This window comes from Mustela erminea, chromosome 5 (genome assembly GCF_009829155.1).
Source record: "Mustela erminea isolate mMusErm1 chromosome 5, mMusErm1.Pri, whole genome shotgun sequence".
Taxonomy (NCBI): domain Eukaryota; kingdom Metazoa; phylum Chordata; class Mammalia; order Carnivora; family Mustelidae; genus Mustela; species Mustela erminea.
Genome location: NC_045618.1, coordinates 77,675,976 through 77,694,574, shown reverse-complemented (window position 1 = coordinate 77,694,574; position 18,599 = coordinate 77,675,976). Strand labels below are relative to the sequence as shown.

Below are 18,599 nucleotides of genomic sequence, written 5' to 3'. Positions count from 1 at the left end.
TTGTCCTAAGTATTTTAATGTAGATTTTCATTTAACCTTCAAACAAATTCCATTAGGAAGACACTATTATTATCCTCATTTTATAGATGAGGGGACAAAATAAGTAATTTGACTAATAACACATCTAGTAAATGGCAGAAAGACTTGAATCTGGGAACTTAACTCTAGAACCTGAGATTGCTACTTTAGCATTAAAGTCTACAATACCTTCATAACATTTAGAGTTATTAAAACTATCATACATCTTAAAAATCACTTTAAATAAGGTAAATCAATGGAGTATTTAGAGGAAACCCTAGTTGTTTATAAATATGCTGCATATAGATACGCTCACAAGTATACATATAGACTTAATTATTGAATGAAGAGTAATTTTTCTGGTAACACAAAATTAATATAAACTACTAATTTTCATTTACCACCATTTCTCCAAGTTGTTTTTTTTTTTATGACATTTTCTGTCTGAACTAGGACACAATGTTCTACACACTAGGGATAACTAAATAAAATCAGAGGATCGATAAGTTTTATTGTATTAAAACTTTTCCTTTCTTAAAAAAAACACTTTTCCTTTAAAATTTTCAGGAAAAGTAGAAATATGATATTTGCAGGATTTAAAGATTATGAATAAATAAAACTTTTATTTTTAAAAAAATATTATGATCAAACACTTGATATTTAAAATAACCTTAATTCTACTTCTAGTGTCACCAGCTAAAAATAAACTTGATTCAATATAGTTTGGTTTTTCTTTTATAATAATAATGAATCATTTCTATTTGTGTAATTTTTCTATCCTTTTATTTCTTCAGTATAGACAGAAACCTATTGCCTTCCTGCTGAGGATATAATTTCTGAATCTAGGCGATGTACTGTCAGCACAGCGAAGCAGGAAATTATTCTCCTGTGTCAGCTGCTGCTGTTAAAGAATAAAGAAGGTTTGGGATAGGATGCAGTTCTGTTATCTCTACTCACAAATCTCATATGACATGCAAATAGATTTTAAATTCAAGAGAGTTCAAAGTATTTTGTGACAAGAGATACTCCCTGTTCACACTTCTTCCTCTAAAAATCCCAAGTATATTTCAAAATTCCATGCTTTTTTTCTGCTTCAGTGGCAGTAGTCTCCATACTTATTCACCTATTCAAGTAATAGAATATGTGTAAGTTATATTCTTCAGAACATTGGGAACATTGGTATATTAACATTAATAGAACAGCAGCAATGATAATAATAATAGCTAATAATTATATGAACTTTCTGTGAGCTAGGGACAGTTATAACTGCATGCTTTCTTTATATTAACTGAATTAATTCACATAATAACCTGTGAGATAAAGTGATTTCCCAAAGCATATATGTATGTATGGTACATATATATGTGTTTGTGTGTGTGTATGCATATATACATATCAACAAATATATACAGACATACATTAATTATATTACTTAATATATACACATATACAAGAAAGGTATATATGCATCTATACATATGTAAATATATACATATATGTGAAAAAAATATATATGTTTTTTTTTTGCTTATAAAATTAGAGGCAGAGTCTGCCCCCAAGTTCTCATAACTACCATGTTTTGTTAATAGACTCTTCTAGGATAGGCACTTAGTGGGAGTTACCAAATACTAAAAATTAGATAAAATCTCAAAATTTGGCAACTTTATCCCTTATTCTAATTTTACTGTGAACTGGGTAAAGACTGCTATTGCTTGATTTTTATCTCCAGAAACCTCAGGAGGTTATAGATCATTACTTTAGTGATAGTCTCTGTGCTGTTTCTTTACCTGGCTAGTTAACAAATTTATATTTTCTTATTCAATAAAGTTTTACTAAATTATCACAACAAATGATTTCAATATTATATTCCTTTAACTTTGTGATAGAAGAATCTGTAATACTCATTCTTTTTTATTTGAGGAAATTATTATTTAAGGACATGTATTATTAAATATGATAAAATATATTATAGACATTGTAAGGAGTTCTGAGAGATTCATGTACATTTTTGGCATCCTTAAATTAGGGGATGATCTTAGAGTCACGATGAAGTATAAATTCATTTTTAGTGTGACTATAAAATATAAATTTAGTATATGATCTCCCTTGAATATCACTCATGGATATTTAGATTTGGAAATGTCAATAGCAATTGATAATAAGAGTCTCAAATATAAACCTGTCTGCATCATATATAATTGATATTAAAATTTATAGTTATCCCATATTTTTAAAAATAGTTTTCAGTATCCTTCCCAGAACTACAGGAACCAATAGAGTATTTAATAAATGATGAAGTAAGATTAATTCTACATTGTTGGATCCAAACCAGATTTTATCTAATTATTCTCTTTAACACAGCTTCCAGAGTATTTTATATTTGCCTAAACTTGATTATTTCTCATCTAATGAAAGACACACTAGAGTCATATGTTACTGAAGAGTTTTAAAAGTAAATAGAATATTGATTGCACAGAAGTATAGATGGAACTACAGATCTATACACTTTAGAAAAATAACTTTTTAAAAAAAATTTTAAAGGGTAGAGAACTATTTCTCTCACAGTGAAAATTCATATCATGATTAATTTAAAATTCCCTTGTCCACTTAAATTTTCTGTTGTGTCCAAGTAAGACATGTAGTATGTAGCAGGGAGGAAAAACTAATTCTTGTGTTCTTCTTTTTTTTTTCTTTTGTAATTTTATTTTGTTTTTCAGTGTTCCAAGATTCATTGTTTATGCACCACACACAGTGCTCCATGCAATACATGCCCTCCTTAATACCCACCACCAGACTCACTTATCCCTCCACCCCCATCCCCTCCAAAACCCTCAGTTTGTTTCTCAGAGTCCACAGTCCGTCATGGTTCATATTCTTTTAATCAGAAGTCTTCTATTTCATTTTGCTGAAACAAAATCACCTAGTTCCATCCTCATACCATCAGGTAAGCTAGGTAATTTTAGAATGATTAAAGTAAGTATAGCATGGATATTTTTAAAAATATAACCTCAAACTCTTGATACTGTTCTATCCATGACATTATCTGGGTTTCTGAAATTAAAATAGCACATTAAACCTAACAAAATGTCTTGGCCTATTTAAACCTTGTTTCCCAGATACAGCTTTCCTATATATAGATAACAATTTTATTGAGTTTGTAGCATAAATTACCTTTATAAACATATAGCTTAATATGTGCTGAGATCCTACAAACTGGAAATATTGCTTGTGTATGATGAAAGCAAGTTTGGTTAGCCATATGTTTAAATTTATTTCTTACTTTGAATACATGAGATGCTTATTGTTCTCCTTCACTGTATTCCATTTCAATTGAAATAACTTGAAAAAGAAGCTTCAGAATGAAAATGTTTTTTGTTAAGACCATAAAAAAATAGTTTTACAAAAAAATGTCAGTGGAAAAATGAGGAACAAAAAAGTTTTACCTTGGTAAGCTCATTTGCATATCAGCCATCATTACAATGTTACCATTGTTTCTCTACCTGTATTGCACTCAAATCACATACTTTAAAATTAGATATAATGTATCTCTTGCATAATTTACTTTCATGACAACTACTGAAAAAATAATATTGTCATCATTTGCATGATGGATTTTTAGGCCTACTTCTATTTCCATATAATTATCCTAAACCTTCCAATTCTTGATTGTCTTAATATAACAACCACTTTTTTTTTTTTTTTTTAATTTTCAGTCTTCAATTTTTAGAATAGCTTTAGGCTTGCAGAAAAATTGAGTAGAAAGTCCAAGGAGTTGCCATTTACCCTTTTTTGCCCCATACCTTTTCTGCATCCCCAGAATACTGTTTCTCCTATAATTAAGATCTTGCTTTAATAGAGTAGCAGTTGTTACAATTTATGTCCCAATATTTGTATATTAGTAACTGAAGTCTGTAGTTTCCATTAAAATTTGCTTTGTATTTTTACCAATATATAGTGGTATTTATCCACTATTACAGTATCATACAGAACAATTTCACTCTCCTAAATACCCTCTGTGTTCCACCTATTCATCCCTCCCTCCCTCCCCATGCATTTCTGGCAGTCACTGATTGTTTTACTGGCTTTAGAGTTTTGCCTTTTCCGGAATGTCATATATTAGAAATCATACGAATTGGCTTTTTTTTTCATTTTGCAATATGCATTTAAGGTTTATTTGTTTTTTATATCTTTTGATTCCATGATAACTCATTTCTTTCTGTCACTGAATAATATTCTGTAATATGGTTATACCACAATTTATTAATTCATTCACGTGTTGAAGAACATTTTGGTTGCTTCTAAGTTGTGGCAATTATGAAGAAGGCTGCTATAAACATTTGTGTGTAGATTTTTGTGTGGACATGTTTTCAACCCATTTGTGTAAATACCAAGGAGTGTGATTGCTGGCTTATGTGGTAAGAGTATGTTTAGTTTGAAAGAAACTGCCAAATGTTTTCCAAAATGACTGAACCACTTTTCATTGCACTGGCAATGAATAAGAGGTTCTGTTGTTCTACATCCTTGTTAGCATTTGCTGATATCAAGTGTTTTGGATTTTAGCCATTCTAATAGGTATGTAGTAGTACCGTATTGTTTTTTTTTAATTTGTAATTCTCTAATGACATATTGTTCTGAGCTGAATTATGCCTGCCAACCCAAATTCATGTTTTAAAGTCCTGACCCCAGTACCTCAAAATGTGATCTTATTTGGAGATAGGGTCTTCACAGAATTAATAAAGATAAAGTGAACTTATTATCGTGGGTCCTAATACAGTATGACTGGTATCCTTATAAAAAGGGAAATTTGCACACAGAGATATGCGTACAGGAAGCATTCCATGGAAACATGAAGACTGCCATCTATAAACCAAGGATTGAGGCCTGGAATTTGATCCTTCCCTCACAGCCCTCAGAAGAAACCAACCCTGCTAACACCTTGATTTTGGACTTGTAGCCTCCAAAATTGTGAGACAAGTAATTTCTATTGCTTAAGCCATCCAGTTTGTGGTACATTATTATGGCAGCCCTAACAAGCTAATACACATACAATGTTTAGCATCTTTTCATATGTTTACATGCCATATGTAAGATATCTTTAGGGAGATATCTCTTAAGATCTTTTGCCCATTTTTTTGTTGTTGTTTCCTCATTGGTGGATTTTAAGAGTTCTTTGTATTTATTCATTCCTTCCTTCATTTTTGTATATTTGAATGTGTGTTTTGCATGCTCTCTTCCTAACTGTGGCTTGTTTTTTAATTCTCTTAACAGTGTTTTTTTGCAGAGAAGAAGTTTTAATTTGAATGAATTCCAATTTAGGTTTTTTTCGTTTAAAGATTTTATTTATTTATTTGACAGGCAGAGAGAGAGGAGGAAGCAGGCTCCCTGCAGAGCAGAGAGCCTGATGCGGGGTTTGATCCCAGGACCCTGGGATCACGACCTGAGCAGAAGGCAGAGGCTTTAACCCACTGAGCCACCCAGGCACCCCTAGTTTTTTTTTTCTTCTATGGATTATGGTTTTGTATTGTGTCTAAAAAGTCATTGTCAATACCAGAGTCACCAAAATATTTTCCTATGTTATATTCTAGGAGTTTTATTGCTTTGTCTTGATTCATTTTGAGCTAATTTTTATGGAAGTTTTATTATCTGCATCCAGAATTTTTTTTCATGTGTATATCCACTTGTGCCAGCATCCTTTGTTGAAAATGTTATCCTTTCTTCATTGAATTTTGTTTGCTCCTTTGTCAAAGATTGGTTGATTATATTCATTTGCATTTTTTTATGTTCTCTTCAAGTGATCAATTTGTTCTTTAATTAATACCATAGTATCCTAATTACTGTGGCTTTTTTAGTAAGTCTCGAAGTTCGGTAGTAATCAGTCTTCCAACTGTATTCTTCCCCCTTAATATTGTATTGACAATCTGGCTAATATTATTTACTAACAGTGAACTAACATGTGAGTTTGGATGACTTGAGTTTGTATGATTTTTCTTACTTTGCAGTAAGTAAATTTAATTTATAACCTATAATATTTATTCTTATATTCTGTTAAAGAATAAACTAGAAAACAGATACAAATATAGAACTTAGATTTGTAATTTTGACTCACATTTTCTTTTCATTATGTTGTATCTCTGAGAAGAACTGACTGGTAAAAAATATATGTTGAAAATACATGACATAGTTTAGGAAGATGAAAGAGTATAAAATAAATGGGAACTTTACATAAATAACCTCAATGTAATGGGATCCTGAATTCTCTAAAAATGTGACATTTAAACAGAGATAAGGTTATGTATAATTTAGTCATGTAAAATGCTGATACTCCTTAATTTATTTTAAAGGATATATTTGAGTTTTTAGGAAATTCCCATTAAATTTTAAATACTAAATGACTGGAAAGAACATGATTCTGTTTGAGGGAAATTCCTAAGTTATTGAGCTGTGAGTCAGAGCAGACTATTCTCTGAAACTATGCTTTAAATTACTCCATTGTGAATGTTGAAAGTATTCCTTTAAAACAATAAACATTTTAATCTTTTTTTTCTTTCTTTCTTTTTGCTTTTTCCTTCACTAGAGACTTTTTGTTCTACAAGCTTTTAAGTTTGGGGTCTTTTTTAGGAGATTTTTACTTTTTAGATTCTATACAACCTAGTATTTGTTAGTTTTTGTAATAAGGTCTACAATTATTTATAAATGTTTGAAGTATTTAATTTTTATATAAGGAGGAAATCTAAGGAAGTCCTTATAAAATGCATGTAGTTCTGTCCTTACCAGGTTTCTTAAGAATAAGAAGTAAGACTGATAACGCAGGCATTTAGCCTGATAGTGGTAGATATTTTAAAAAGTCAGAATCACTTACTAGCTCATTGGTGCTAACCGTTTCATAATACAATATGAATTGAGATGGAAAATTAAGTGGGGTTGGGAACATGGAATGGTTCTATTTTTTCTTCAGTAGCACCTTTGTTTATGATTGGTAAGTCACTTTGTTTCTTTACTCATCTCAAGAAAGTGTCATAACTTTTTGGGCACTTCAGAAAATTAGTTTACTCTGACTCTAATCTACTAAAGTCAGTTTAATCTGACTAGTTTGAATTTTAACTCCACAGCCCAATTTACAACTCAGATTTTCCCCCTTCTACTCAGTGCCACTTAGGCTTTTCTAGACACTGGAGTATAGAAAGAGTTGTATCTAGTCATTCAGTCTGTTCACAGACTGAAAAAGCAGATCACTTTCTGGAAATGAAATGGAAAGTGATCTGCTTTTTCATTTAAATTCCTATTTCTCCTCCTGGGTTCTGATACCCAGAGGAGAGAGATGAAAAGGGGAGAACTTTTGTTTTTCTTTTTTCTATTTCTGCCCCTCTGCTGAACACTGATTAGACGGTATGCCTTCTGTAGGGGAAGAGAGACAAATACTGACTTTCTGATGCAGCACATGTGTAAAACTTGCTTTGAGGGTAAGATATTTTTGGAGTGTCACACCATCCAGTTCTGGCTTGTCTTCTACTCTTTCTGAGTTTCTACATCTCCAGTGTACTCCCAGCCTCTGGCTGCTGGGATCCCCATTGTCTGGAGGCTCGCAGTTAAACATTTTCTGCTATTACAGATAGTGACTCTGGGACTCTGGTTTACCCTACCTTGCTTTCCAATTTGAGGGTTCCCCCCACTCCTCAAATAAGGGTGAGGAAAGGGAGTAGGCATGGGATTGTAAGCAAGTGTAAATGCAAGTAATCCAAAACTGAGAGATAATGTAACAGTCTTCCCTCTTACCAGTCTTTTGAACCCCCTCTTATTAGATTTGATTCTTTGACAGAACACTGTCTGACAACATTAAGATAGTGAAGCAAACTAAAGTTGGTTGACTCACTCAAATGGAACAAAGGTAGGCAGTTCTGGGGTAAAAAGGAACTGAGGAAAGTAAACGTTTCAGTTATGGAGGAGCAGTTGGTTCTCACATGTTTGGTCGGAGTTCTGAATGTTAAATGTGATTGATGATTTTTTGTTCTTAGTGTTGAGTTCTGATTACCAATTGCACCTCATATTGTTATGTAAATTTTATCATAGTTTTGCTAGTACAGTTGAACCAACCAGGATATATCTTCCAAGACCACCAGTAGATGCCTAAAACCACAGATGGTAGTGAACACTATGTATACTGCTTTTCCCCATACATACACAGCTATGGTAAAGTTTAATTATAAATTAGACACAGCAAGAGATTAAAAACAATAACTAATAATAAAATTGCATAATTATGATGGTATACTTAATAAAAATTATATATGAATGTGGTCTATCTCAAAATATTTTATTGTACTGAGCTCAACTATCTTGTGATGTGAGATGATAAAATACCTGTGTGACAAGAAGTAAGGTTAGTGACAGGCATCGTGAGCAACGTTAGGCTACTGTTGACCTTCTGATGATATTAGAAGGAGGATCATATGCTTCTGGACAACAGTTGACCAAGGGTAACTGAAACTGTAAAAGGTGGAACTATGGATAAGGGGGGATTGCTGTATTTCCATGCTTGCTGGCTACCATCAGTTCTACCACAGCAGCTCTTGTGGCCCTTACAGAAGATTAAACATGTTCTATCACTCCCCCAGTCAAAAACTCGGTTTTGTGGGGTTTTGTTGTTGTTGTTTTTTTAACAATCCAAAGGCCTTATGTATGGTCTACGAGGTTCTGTGTGATCTGACACCAGGTTAAAAATTTAATCACTTGTTCCTGTCTCAGAACTTTGCTCTTAATTGTCTTTTATGTGTAGTGTTCTTACCCCAGATAGTCTGTGGATTCATGTCATTCCATTCTTTGTTCGCATAATGCTGCTTCCTCAGGGTTTCTCTGACTAGTCTGTTAAAATAGTGTGTTTGTCAGTCTGTTCCTATTACTTGCTTTTTTTTTTGTTTATACCTGAAGCATTTTTCAAACTTTTTATTATAATCTAATAGTTTATTTAGTTTATTTATTACCTGTCTCCTTCATTGCCCTTTGAAAGGGCAAGTTATTGGCTCCTTTGTTCAATGCTTTACTTAGTGTCTTAAATGGAACCTGACTCCTAGGAAGACAATTTTTTTGTTGAGTGAGTAAACAAATGAAGGAATGCTAGTTTTCATACACAAACTTTAGAAATAGCTTTGACTTATCTCACAATTTTTACACTCCTAGTGTTTTTACATAGTAAGACATTTTGTTTTTTATAGGTTATTATTCCTAATTATATATTCCCATTGTTGTCATCCCAGTTGAACCATCCACACCTCAGTTCATCTTCCATGCTGCTGCTAGAGTGATTTTTGTAAAATGCTTCTCAAGATGCCACCCTTTGGAATAAACTATTCTAAAATTCTTTAGCCTAATTGAGCCTGTGCCTGTTGTCTTTCTCCTCACTGACATCTGCATGTACTATTCTACTCCTATGCTTTGTGTTCCAGTACTCTAAATGCTTCTCTCTTACTCCTGTACCTTTACGTAAAGGCTTTTCCCCTTTTATCTTACTGCTATATATTTTATTAGTGTTTGAATACATAAAATGTAACTCCTATTGTGAGAAGACTCTAGAAAATTTGAAATAATTGGGAACCAACTACATAGTTGCGTTGTATCCTGCTAATTTACATACGTAAGCAAACCTTTCCATTTCTTCACTGAGAATCTTTAATACATGGTAAAAGTTCCTTTGTCATTTTTGATGGGTATTTAAAAGTTGCTACAATCTTGAAGAGCTCCATAAACACTATTTTGTAATGCTCTTCTTAATACTGTGAACTTATTTTAAGGGTATGGCTAATCTACAGATGTCATAACTCAAAGATTCTTTTTAGAGGATATGTTTGTATGATTGTATATTGAATCATTTACCTTCAGAAAGACACACTGAAAGGAATAGGGAAGACGATTTATGAAAGTAAGTGTATTGTTTGTAAAACCTCTTCAGAAAACGTGATCCCTTGATAGCTTCTTTAAATTTAGAATTTTTTATTTGTATTTTTTTAAGATTTTATTTATTTGACAGAGAGAGAGTGTGTGTGTGTGTGTGTGTGTGTGTGTGAGCACACACGCAGGCAGAGGGGGGTGGCAGGCAGAGGGAGAAGCAGACTTCCTGCTAAGCAAGGAGCCTGAGACTCAGGATTCTATCCCAGGACTCTGGGATCATGACAGGAGCTGAAGGCAGAGGCTTAACTGACTTAGCCACCCAGGCACCCCTGTTTGTATATTATTGTGAGAATGAGAGGAGATACTGATAAAGGAAATGAAATTATTTCATATAAACAATTAAAGCTAAGTATTTTCCATATCTGAACCTTTTCAAAGTAAGTACAATGTCATAGAACAGACCAGTGTGACTTTGTGGAAAATGTAGACTATAGGAATAAAGAGCAGTGTTCCAAAACGTGTATTTAACATTTCTGTGTCTAAGATAATATAGAAATACATAGCTTGTGATATTAGTTTCTTTTAGAAGATAAAGCTAAATGTAAGTAGAAGACACATCTAAATAAAACTAGTATGAAGTTAAGTAGCAATAAACAAAGAGAGGACCCTATAAGAAAGTTTTAATTGTTTGAGATAGCTTTTTTGAACAATTATTAATATTACTGATAAAAATAGGTCAGGTATTGTACCATGTATTTATGTGGATTATTTCATTTAGTTGTTGAAATATTCCTGTATCTGTTACTGATAATACAAAAGAAGAAACAGCTGCTCAGAGTTAGACATTTAATTTAAATGATGACTGCTGCCTACTCAGGTGTTTTCATTTCACTTATCAGTAGTTCTTAAATTTTAGAGGGGAAGTCACAGAACCTTTTGAGAACCTCACTATAAAGCTTATGGCCCACTTGCCCTAGAAAAGTGTGCTTGTGGGCTCATATAATATGTCTTTATTTTAGCATGCTGTTTTGCAGAATTCCTAGATTATCTAAATCCCATACTTGGACTCCAGATTAGGAATCTCTGATCAGTGCCTTCTTTTAATAAAGAGACTGACGAAAGCTATATATTTTTTCTTCCTCTACTACCTCTTGTCACTTAAGGGAAGTGATATTTACACTATGCCTTATTCTAGAGAGAATTTAAGGAAGCTGAGAGGAAACTGTCAACTATAACTCTACTGAATATATGCCAAATTAAATACATAAATTCTGTTATGGCAAGTGAGACTCAGAAGTTTGATGGATAGGATGCTTTTTAATCATCAGATTTGTTGGGCTTTGCTTCATAGCACCTTCAGTCTGTTTCACGAATCTAAAGTGAATATTTTGAAGTAGTGTAAACTGTTACTTCTTCAGAGTAGTATAAACATAATAGCTGAACCTAGAGATAAAAAAAAACTTGAAAGATAGTGCCTTCCAGCCTTGTGATTGATTCAGTGATATTTCTCAGAAAATAATTTTTTAATTTGGGTGTTGTAGTAAGAGTAGGGTGGTAATAATTTTCTGTATTAATGAATTTTCAAGTTATTGTGCACTTAGTCAACTCATTGGTAGGACTGCATTTAGATTATAACTCTGACTCTGGAGAAGAAAAGTTATCGTTTCATATTAGTTCACTTTTACAGCTCCAGTATATGAGAAATAAACTTAACCATTGCTAGTTATTGGAAGACTAGTTATTTCAAATAATTGTTTTTTTAATATAAAGTAATTTAGAATTTCAGAATGGGGTTCCTTACATTTTTAAGATATTTATCTTAATATGCTTCACTTGTGCTTCAATTCTGATATCTTACCTTCTTACCTATTTTGTTTTTTCCCCATTGAATTGTCATCTAAAAAAAAAAAAAAAGCATTAAATTAGCTGACCAGAGTGAAGAATCTTATTGTATATATTTTCTTGGTTTTATTAGGTAAATTACTACAGAAATAATGTTATGAATCAGTATACAATGTTTGGGTTTAATTTTTCAGCATATGTGTTTTAATGTTGACTTATAGTTACACTGTGAATTGAAAAATGTATTTCTACTTTTTTCTTTGATCATTCTTAACATCTAATTTTTAAATGAATGGTAGCCGATCTATGTAGGGCTTTTGTGACTGAATGATGTATTCTGTTTTGCTGTGGCACAGTTTTTGGACAGCCACTTTTGTTGTTAAATATTTTCATTTTCTATAGTACTTTTCATCCCTGTATATATGTACAGGAGTCACTTCACCCACCACCGAATTGCAGCCACTTCTGAGGTGGAACGCAGCAACTGTTTAACAGCGCACTTTCCCCTAGGTGCTGACAGCTGCAGAAGAAATTGTACATGGTCCTGTACAGAAGGTATTTCTCCACTGTGCCATCTGCAGAGTGAAACTGACTAGGAGTACTACATAGACTGTAAGTTTCTTGTGTACCCGTCCTAGACTGGAAAACCCATTAAGAGAATAACAAATAACTGGGAAGCATCATTTAAAAATGTATTGAGGTCACTTACACTTAGTGCTGCTTTCCGTGGCTCTAAATTTTATTTTAAGGTCATCTAATTTGTGATTGGTACTAAATTTAATAACAAACAAATGGATGCACTCCTTGGCAATTATTTTATTCTAAAAGCATATGAAACTAAAGTGCTTTTATAAATACTTCACTTTTAATGAAGCTTAAAAGAATCAATTTATTTTTAAATATTTTCAAATAACTGAACCAATATTATCTAAGATTTTAGAGCTGTGTTCTTAAAGTAACAAATCTACTTAAAATTCAACAGGAACATCCTAATTAGCTTTGCTTACAATGTTTTATGTCTTAGTCTTAATACTTTCATTCTTTGGTGAAAGCTTTGCAACAAAGCCAGTTTATAATGAACCTAGTTTTGATTCTTTGTTTTAGAAGCACTAAAGAAAAGAAATTTTTTTTTTTTTTTAAATATTGAAACAAAGCTTGGGAGAGAAGAAACAGTAAATATTTAAACTTTCACTTAGTGTATTTTAGTCTTTCTCTCCCATTTCATTTTTTAGTGATTTTCTTTTTCCTTTTGTAAAAGCATTTTAATCAGAGTGCCATCTTTAGTAACCGTTTGGCATGTTTATGCCTTATAGGATAAGGAAACTGCTATGTCTATTGTTAAACAATATGATATGGATTGTTATATTTCATTGTTTTGCTTTTCAGGTCAATAGTATGACTCATTATCTGGCTTTTTTGGTGTCTGTGCATCTGTAGCCATTTCTATGGCAAGAAATTAGGATCTCTTAGTCTTTTCAGAGTCTTAATTATATGAAATACAGTGTCATTTGTTTTAGGTAACTTTAAATTATATCATAATTTAAATGATATTTGTGTACATCTCTATGCCTATAGATTCTCAATGAAAGCAGATAAAAGCTTCTCTGGGCCACATTGTAAAATGAGGTGGGTGGAAGAAATTATATCCACAGAGCCTTTCTTTAAGTGTTTTCTGTTTTCTGTTTAATTCAGGGGCAGAATTCTGTGTATTCAGAATTGTACCTTATATTATGTAACTAAGATATTTTGGTGCAAGTAACTTTGGTCTAGTTAGAATATTATTTGTGATAATTAAATGCCAAGGGGTGGTCATTTAAAGTCAAAAGAAGAGGTATGTTTTGTTACCAAGATTTTTAACTATCTCTAATATTATAGTGGAGCTACCCTACTGTTTTGAAATAATTTTTTTGAGAGTAAACAAAATTCTCAATATCTTATTCATCTGGTATTTTTTTTAAAAACTAGGCTTTATTTACTTCAAAGTAGAATTCAGTTAAATATTATAAAAATCTAACTTTTTAATGAGATTTTCCCTCTTACTTAGACTTGATACTTCATTCAGTAGTTAAAGCACTAAAAAAGTAAAATTTACTATTTTGAAGAATATCATTTAGACATCATGTAATCTACTTGTTATATCTAACAAGAAGGTATTTTGTCAGTATATGTAATATTTGATGTGCTATAATTGGTTCTTTTGCATTTTCTACAAACAGTGTAATTGTAAGTATTGCTTAATCCCATTTATCTTATTAAATGAAGTTACTATATTTGACAGGATAGACCATATGCTTTATATATTGAATTGATGAAAAAGTACAATTCATACCTGTTGTGCATATCTGAATATATATTTTTCATATATACAGAATTGTTACATATTATGCCTTTTGTGGATGATGTAAGTTTAACAACTTATAGATTAAATTTTTAACCATATGGATCTTACACTTTAATATACTTCCAACGTATGTTATTTGGAAAAGGGAATTAGATGGAAACTGCATTTTAATTGAATATACTTGTGTATTATATGAATTTAATGAACATGTACTACTTGTATAATCAAAAATAAAGGAAAATGTTGGTATTTCATTTAAACTGTATATTTGGAGCATTTGTTTAGTTTATTTAGAAATTATCTTCATCACATAAAGTATCTTATAGATACTTAATATCTCTATTTGATTGTTCTTTTTTTCAAGGAGGGCTCTTCATCTTATTACGGAGGACCAGAATTGTGGCTGGGCTTATTATATAATTTATATTCATTTAATAATTTTGGAATTGAGAAATATAGATCAAGAGTAATTAAATCATAAATCTGTATTTTTTCATCTTTCCCTAGTATAGTCGTTTGATTGAAATAAGAAAAATGAAGCAAATACATAGATAAAATGACTTTTTAATACTTAATAATATGTACTTAGACCTCTAGTAGTAATCTTCTGGCAATGCCTAGCTTTCAGTTGGAGGCTTTAAAAAGAAATATAGCACCAACTGAAGAAATAGTGAAATTGATGAGAAAATAAAAGATATGAAAATGTATTTTAGGTGTAGATTTTACTTAATTAAAACCAATTTTAAGGAATGTACATTTTCATATAGAGTTTAAATCCATATTTTTAAATTCTCAATTACTCTTAGTTTTATAAAATATACACTCTTATCTTTTCAGTTAGAGGCATATATTTATAGTCATCCTGAACCGGTTTCAAAAAAACTATTTGTCTTGTCAAATTTGTCTGAACAGATTCTTGTCATGTGATAGGGAAATGAAACACTTTCGGATGTTTTATTGTGAATAATGAGTTGATTTTGCAATTTAACATTAGGTGGACAATTACTTTTACACTAAATGGTTCATATTTGGGTTACTTTATTTAATGAACTTTAGTATTCAGGGATTATTTTCTAATATCCCAAACATAATTTATATCCATAGAACAGTACTTGCAGTTTGAATTTATATACTTCAGATATAAATGTGAAGTTGTTTTTTTTTTTTTCAAATAACCTCAGGCCAGTCATATGAAGATAATAAATTCATATAATTATGTCAGTGTTATTTTTGTTTTATATACCAACCAATTCCTGCCATTTTTATGAATTTATAGTATTTCCCATATAAATTTAATTACTTGAAAATTTCAAAAGTATTAGTCTGTATAAAGGACTACTTAATGCCACAAATATCTTTAATACTAAGTTAACATTTATTACTTACAGTTTGCCTTTAACGCTGAAATTTCTGTGTGTTGTAGGTGAAGAGTGTGTGTGTGTGTGTGTGTGTGTGTGTGTGTGTGTGTGTAATGTTCCCAGTATATTTTCTGAAGCATGGCCTGGAATCCTGACTGCTACTTTATAGCTATTTAATAAAGTATAAATTTCTTAAGAACTGTAAGGGTTTTTTTTTTTTTTTAATCTGTTAGTAAGAAATCATTATACCTACCTCACAGGGTTGTTGTGAGGAAAACCAATATAACACATGTGAAAGAGTGCTTTGCATATGTCAGATATGCAGTATATAAAAAAATGAGTGTTACTAAAACTTCAGTGGACCTCATTTTTATCTTATGATAAAATCTAAATTTTGTGCAGGTGATCTGGCTCCCCACTTACGTCCTTAAACTTTTTCTTTCCTTGCAAACTGCATGTATTGATTAATTAATATTCAACGCTTTGCAGTTCCTAGAATATGATGTTTTCTTTGGGCCATTGCCTGAAGCTGTCTTTCCAAACACTCACACACCTCTTTATCCATAGGCCACTGTCATCTGTATAATTCAACTTCATCCTTCAAGTCTAACTTTTTAGATTTCCCCTTAACCAAGATATTTCTTATATATTTATAGAAAAGATTTTAAACTCCACAATAATCATATCAAAATTATGGCCTTTTGGGACTTTTGGGTGGCTCAGTCAGTTAAGCATCAGACTCCTGATTTTGGCTCAGGTTGTGATCCTAGGGTAGTGAGATCAAGCCCCACATTGGCTCAGCACTCAGTGGGGAGTCTGCTTGAGATTCTCTCTCTCTCTCTCTCTCTCCCTCAAATAAATAAATCTTAAAAAAAAAAATTACAGCCTTTTAAAATCGACTACTTTGCTCACCATCTATCATTCCTAATGGATTTTTTAGGAGGTGAACTCAACCAGGATACAAGTTGAAAGTTACTTTATTCTTCCCTGTCACTAAACCTGAAATCCCACCCTGAATATTTTTCTGCCCCTTGATACATGCTGCTCAGGTGATTTTTTTTTCTCTGCTCTTGCTCTTCTTCCTCCTCTTTCTCTCTTGTTCTTTGCATTCTCTCTTTAATTCTTTCTTTGCTCAGTCCCTGGCATTTCAAAACACACTTACTTTTCAGGTAAATTTTTTTTAAGAAGCTAAGAAATTAAAATTCTAAAACCTCATCCAATGTGAAAATTTTTCCTTATATCAGGTTTGTTCAAAGAAGCCTTAAAAACCAGAGTGGGGGGCGCCTGGGTGGCTCAGTGGGTTAAGCCGCTGCCTTCAGCTCAGGTCATGATCTCAGGGTCCTGGGATCGAGTCCCGCATCGGGTTCTCTGCTCTGCGGGGAGCCTGCTTCCTCCTCTCTCTCTCTCTGCCTGTCTCTCTGCCTGCTTGTGATCTCTCTGTGTCAAATGAATAAATAAAATCTTTAAAAAAAAAAAAAAAAACCAGAGTGGGGACATGCCAAGTGGTAGACATTTGTATTAATTTCTTTTGCCATAGTATTTCTCCTATTCCTTGTTCTATTCCTGGGCCTTTTAAAGTCTGAGGTTAGAAATAGAGAAGAACTAATTGGTAGTAAAGGAGTAAAGGTATAGTGAAAATGTAACTTTCTTTTGCTCTTCTGAGTTTATCAAAGACTCCCCAATTTTAGTTCTTGGTTGCAACTGATACTTCCTTTGTTTGTCTTCTTTTGACTATTATCCATAGTTTTCTGACTTTCTGGTCTGCTTCAAACCTCTCTCTTCTGGAATTATCTTGTTCCCTTTGCAGTCTGTGTAGAATTCCTTTAAAAATGGCTCAATGCTAGTTCCTTTCCCAGGGGTCCTAACCTGTCCCATTGGAAAATACAGTTCTTCACTTTACAAATTCTTAAGTGTTGACCATTTGTAATGTAGTAGCCCCAGACTAAAGGCAAGTTAACCTCTTGCCTATAGATTGTTTTTAGGCCAAAGTCCAGTTCCTGTGTCATTCCTTAAATGTCCTATTCTAATGGTCATAGGCTAAACTCTGAGTGAATCCCTCTTCTATTTCTTCCTCAAACAATATAAGTTCCTCTCCTCCTATATATATATATACACATATATATGTACACACACACACACACACACACACACACGTGTGTGTGTGTGTGTGTATTTTTTTTTTTTTATGTGAATGATGGACCAAACAATGCCTGAGCAATTTTTGGCCACATTTCCAAATGTTGCATAGATGATCTGTTATCTCAGTTCTAGTACTTAGAACCTTTTGTTCTCAGCTTTGGATCCTAACTGAAACAGAGAAAACAAACAAACAAAAAAATCCCTTTTTAATATCCTGTTACATGATCTAAACTGAGGCCATAATGGGCAGCTTGCATTACTATAAATTTCTATGAACATTCATCCATTTCTATATTTCCATGCCTTGTGTTGGGCTATTCTGTGAGTTTGGATATACTTTTTCATCATGATGGAATTTTTCCCAGTCTTGATGTCCAATTTAGGGGAAGTGTTACTGGTCTTTGCAGTTAGAATAAATCCTTCCTTACAGTGTTCTCACAAATACTTTGTGTAAATTGTTAATGTATCACCTATAAATTTGTCACTTTGACTAGATTGTGAGCATTTTTGAGACAGCCACTGAGTTATTGGTGAACCCCTTACCACCTACTCTCTATGATGTGCTCCATAACATTATTTGCTAAATAAATAAATCTCTTCCAAACACTGAGATTGAAGTTTGTAAAATTATTGTTGAATAATTAATACTTATATTCTTAATTATTTCTGTCCCAAGTTTTCAAAAAATATTTGAGGGGGCAGGAATTATATTTTATGCCTCTAATTTTTTTTTATCCCAGTGATATTGCTCTTTATCTATTTTTAGACACATTCCTTTTAGGGTTTAGTTCCATTTTGGACTCATTTTTGTCCATTTCTCTCTGCATTCTTTATTTTTCTTCCTTGTTTTATTACAGCTGATGGATATAACTATGGTAAGTGAAGATAACCAGGTATTCCAAGCAGGTTCAGTGCTCAGGTTGAAAGTTTAAAAAAAAAAAAAAGGTAAATATGGCAGATTTCAGGATTAGTTGAATTTCAAGCAGTATAGATACCAGGAATTGTAATCTGTGTGATTA

At 32.2% G+C, this 18,599-nt stretch overlaps 1 protein-coding gene across 6 annotated transcripts in view; it reads left to right on the top strand.

The window, feature by feature from the left end:
• NOVA1 (NOVA alternative splicing regulator 1) overlaps positions 1-18,599 on the top strand; it is a 149,829-nt gene that overhangs the window by 32,006 nt on the left and 99,224 nt on the right. Inside the window, exon 1 of one of the 6 annotated variants that reach the window (XM_032343988.1) lies at positions 12,271-12,354. The exons of the other annotated variants lie outside the window; for them this stretch is intronic. The gene's annotated coding sequence lies outside the window, so the exon portion shown is untranslated. Of the gene's footprint in view, positions 1-12,270; positions 12,355-18,599 lie in introns of those variants that run through there. 6 annotated transcript variants of the gene reach the window in all.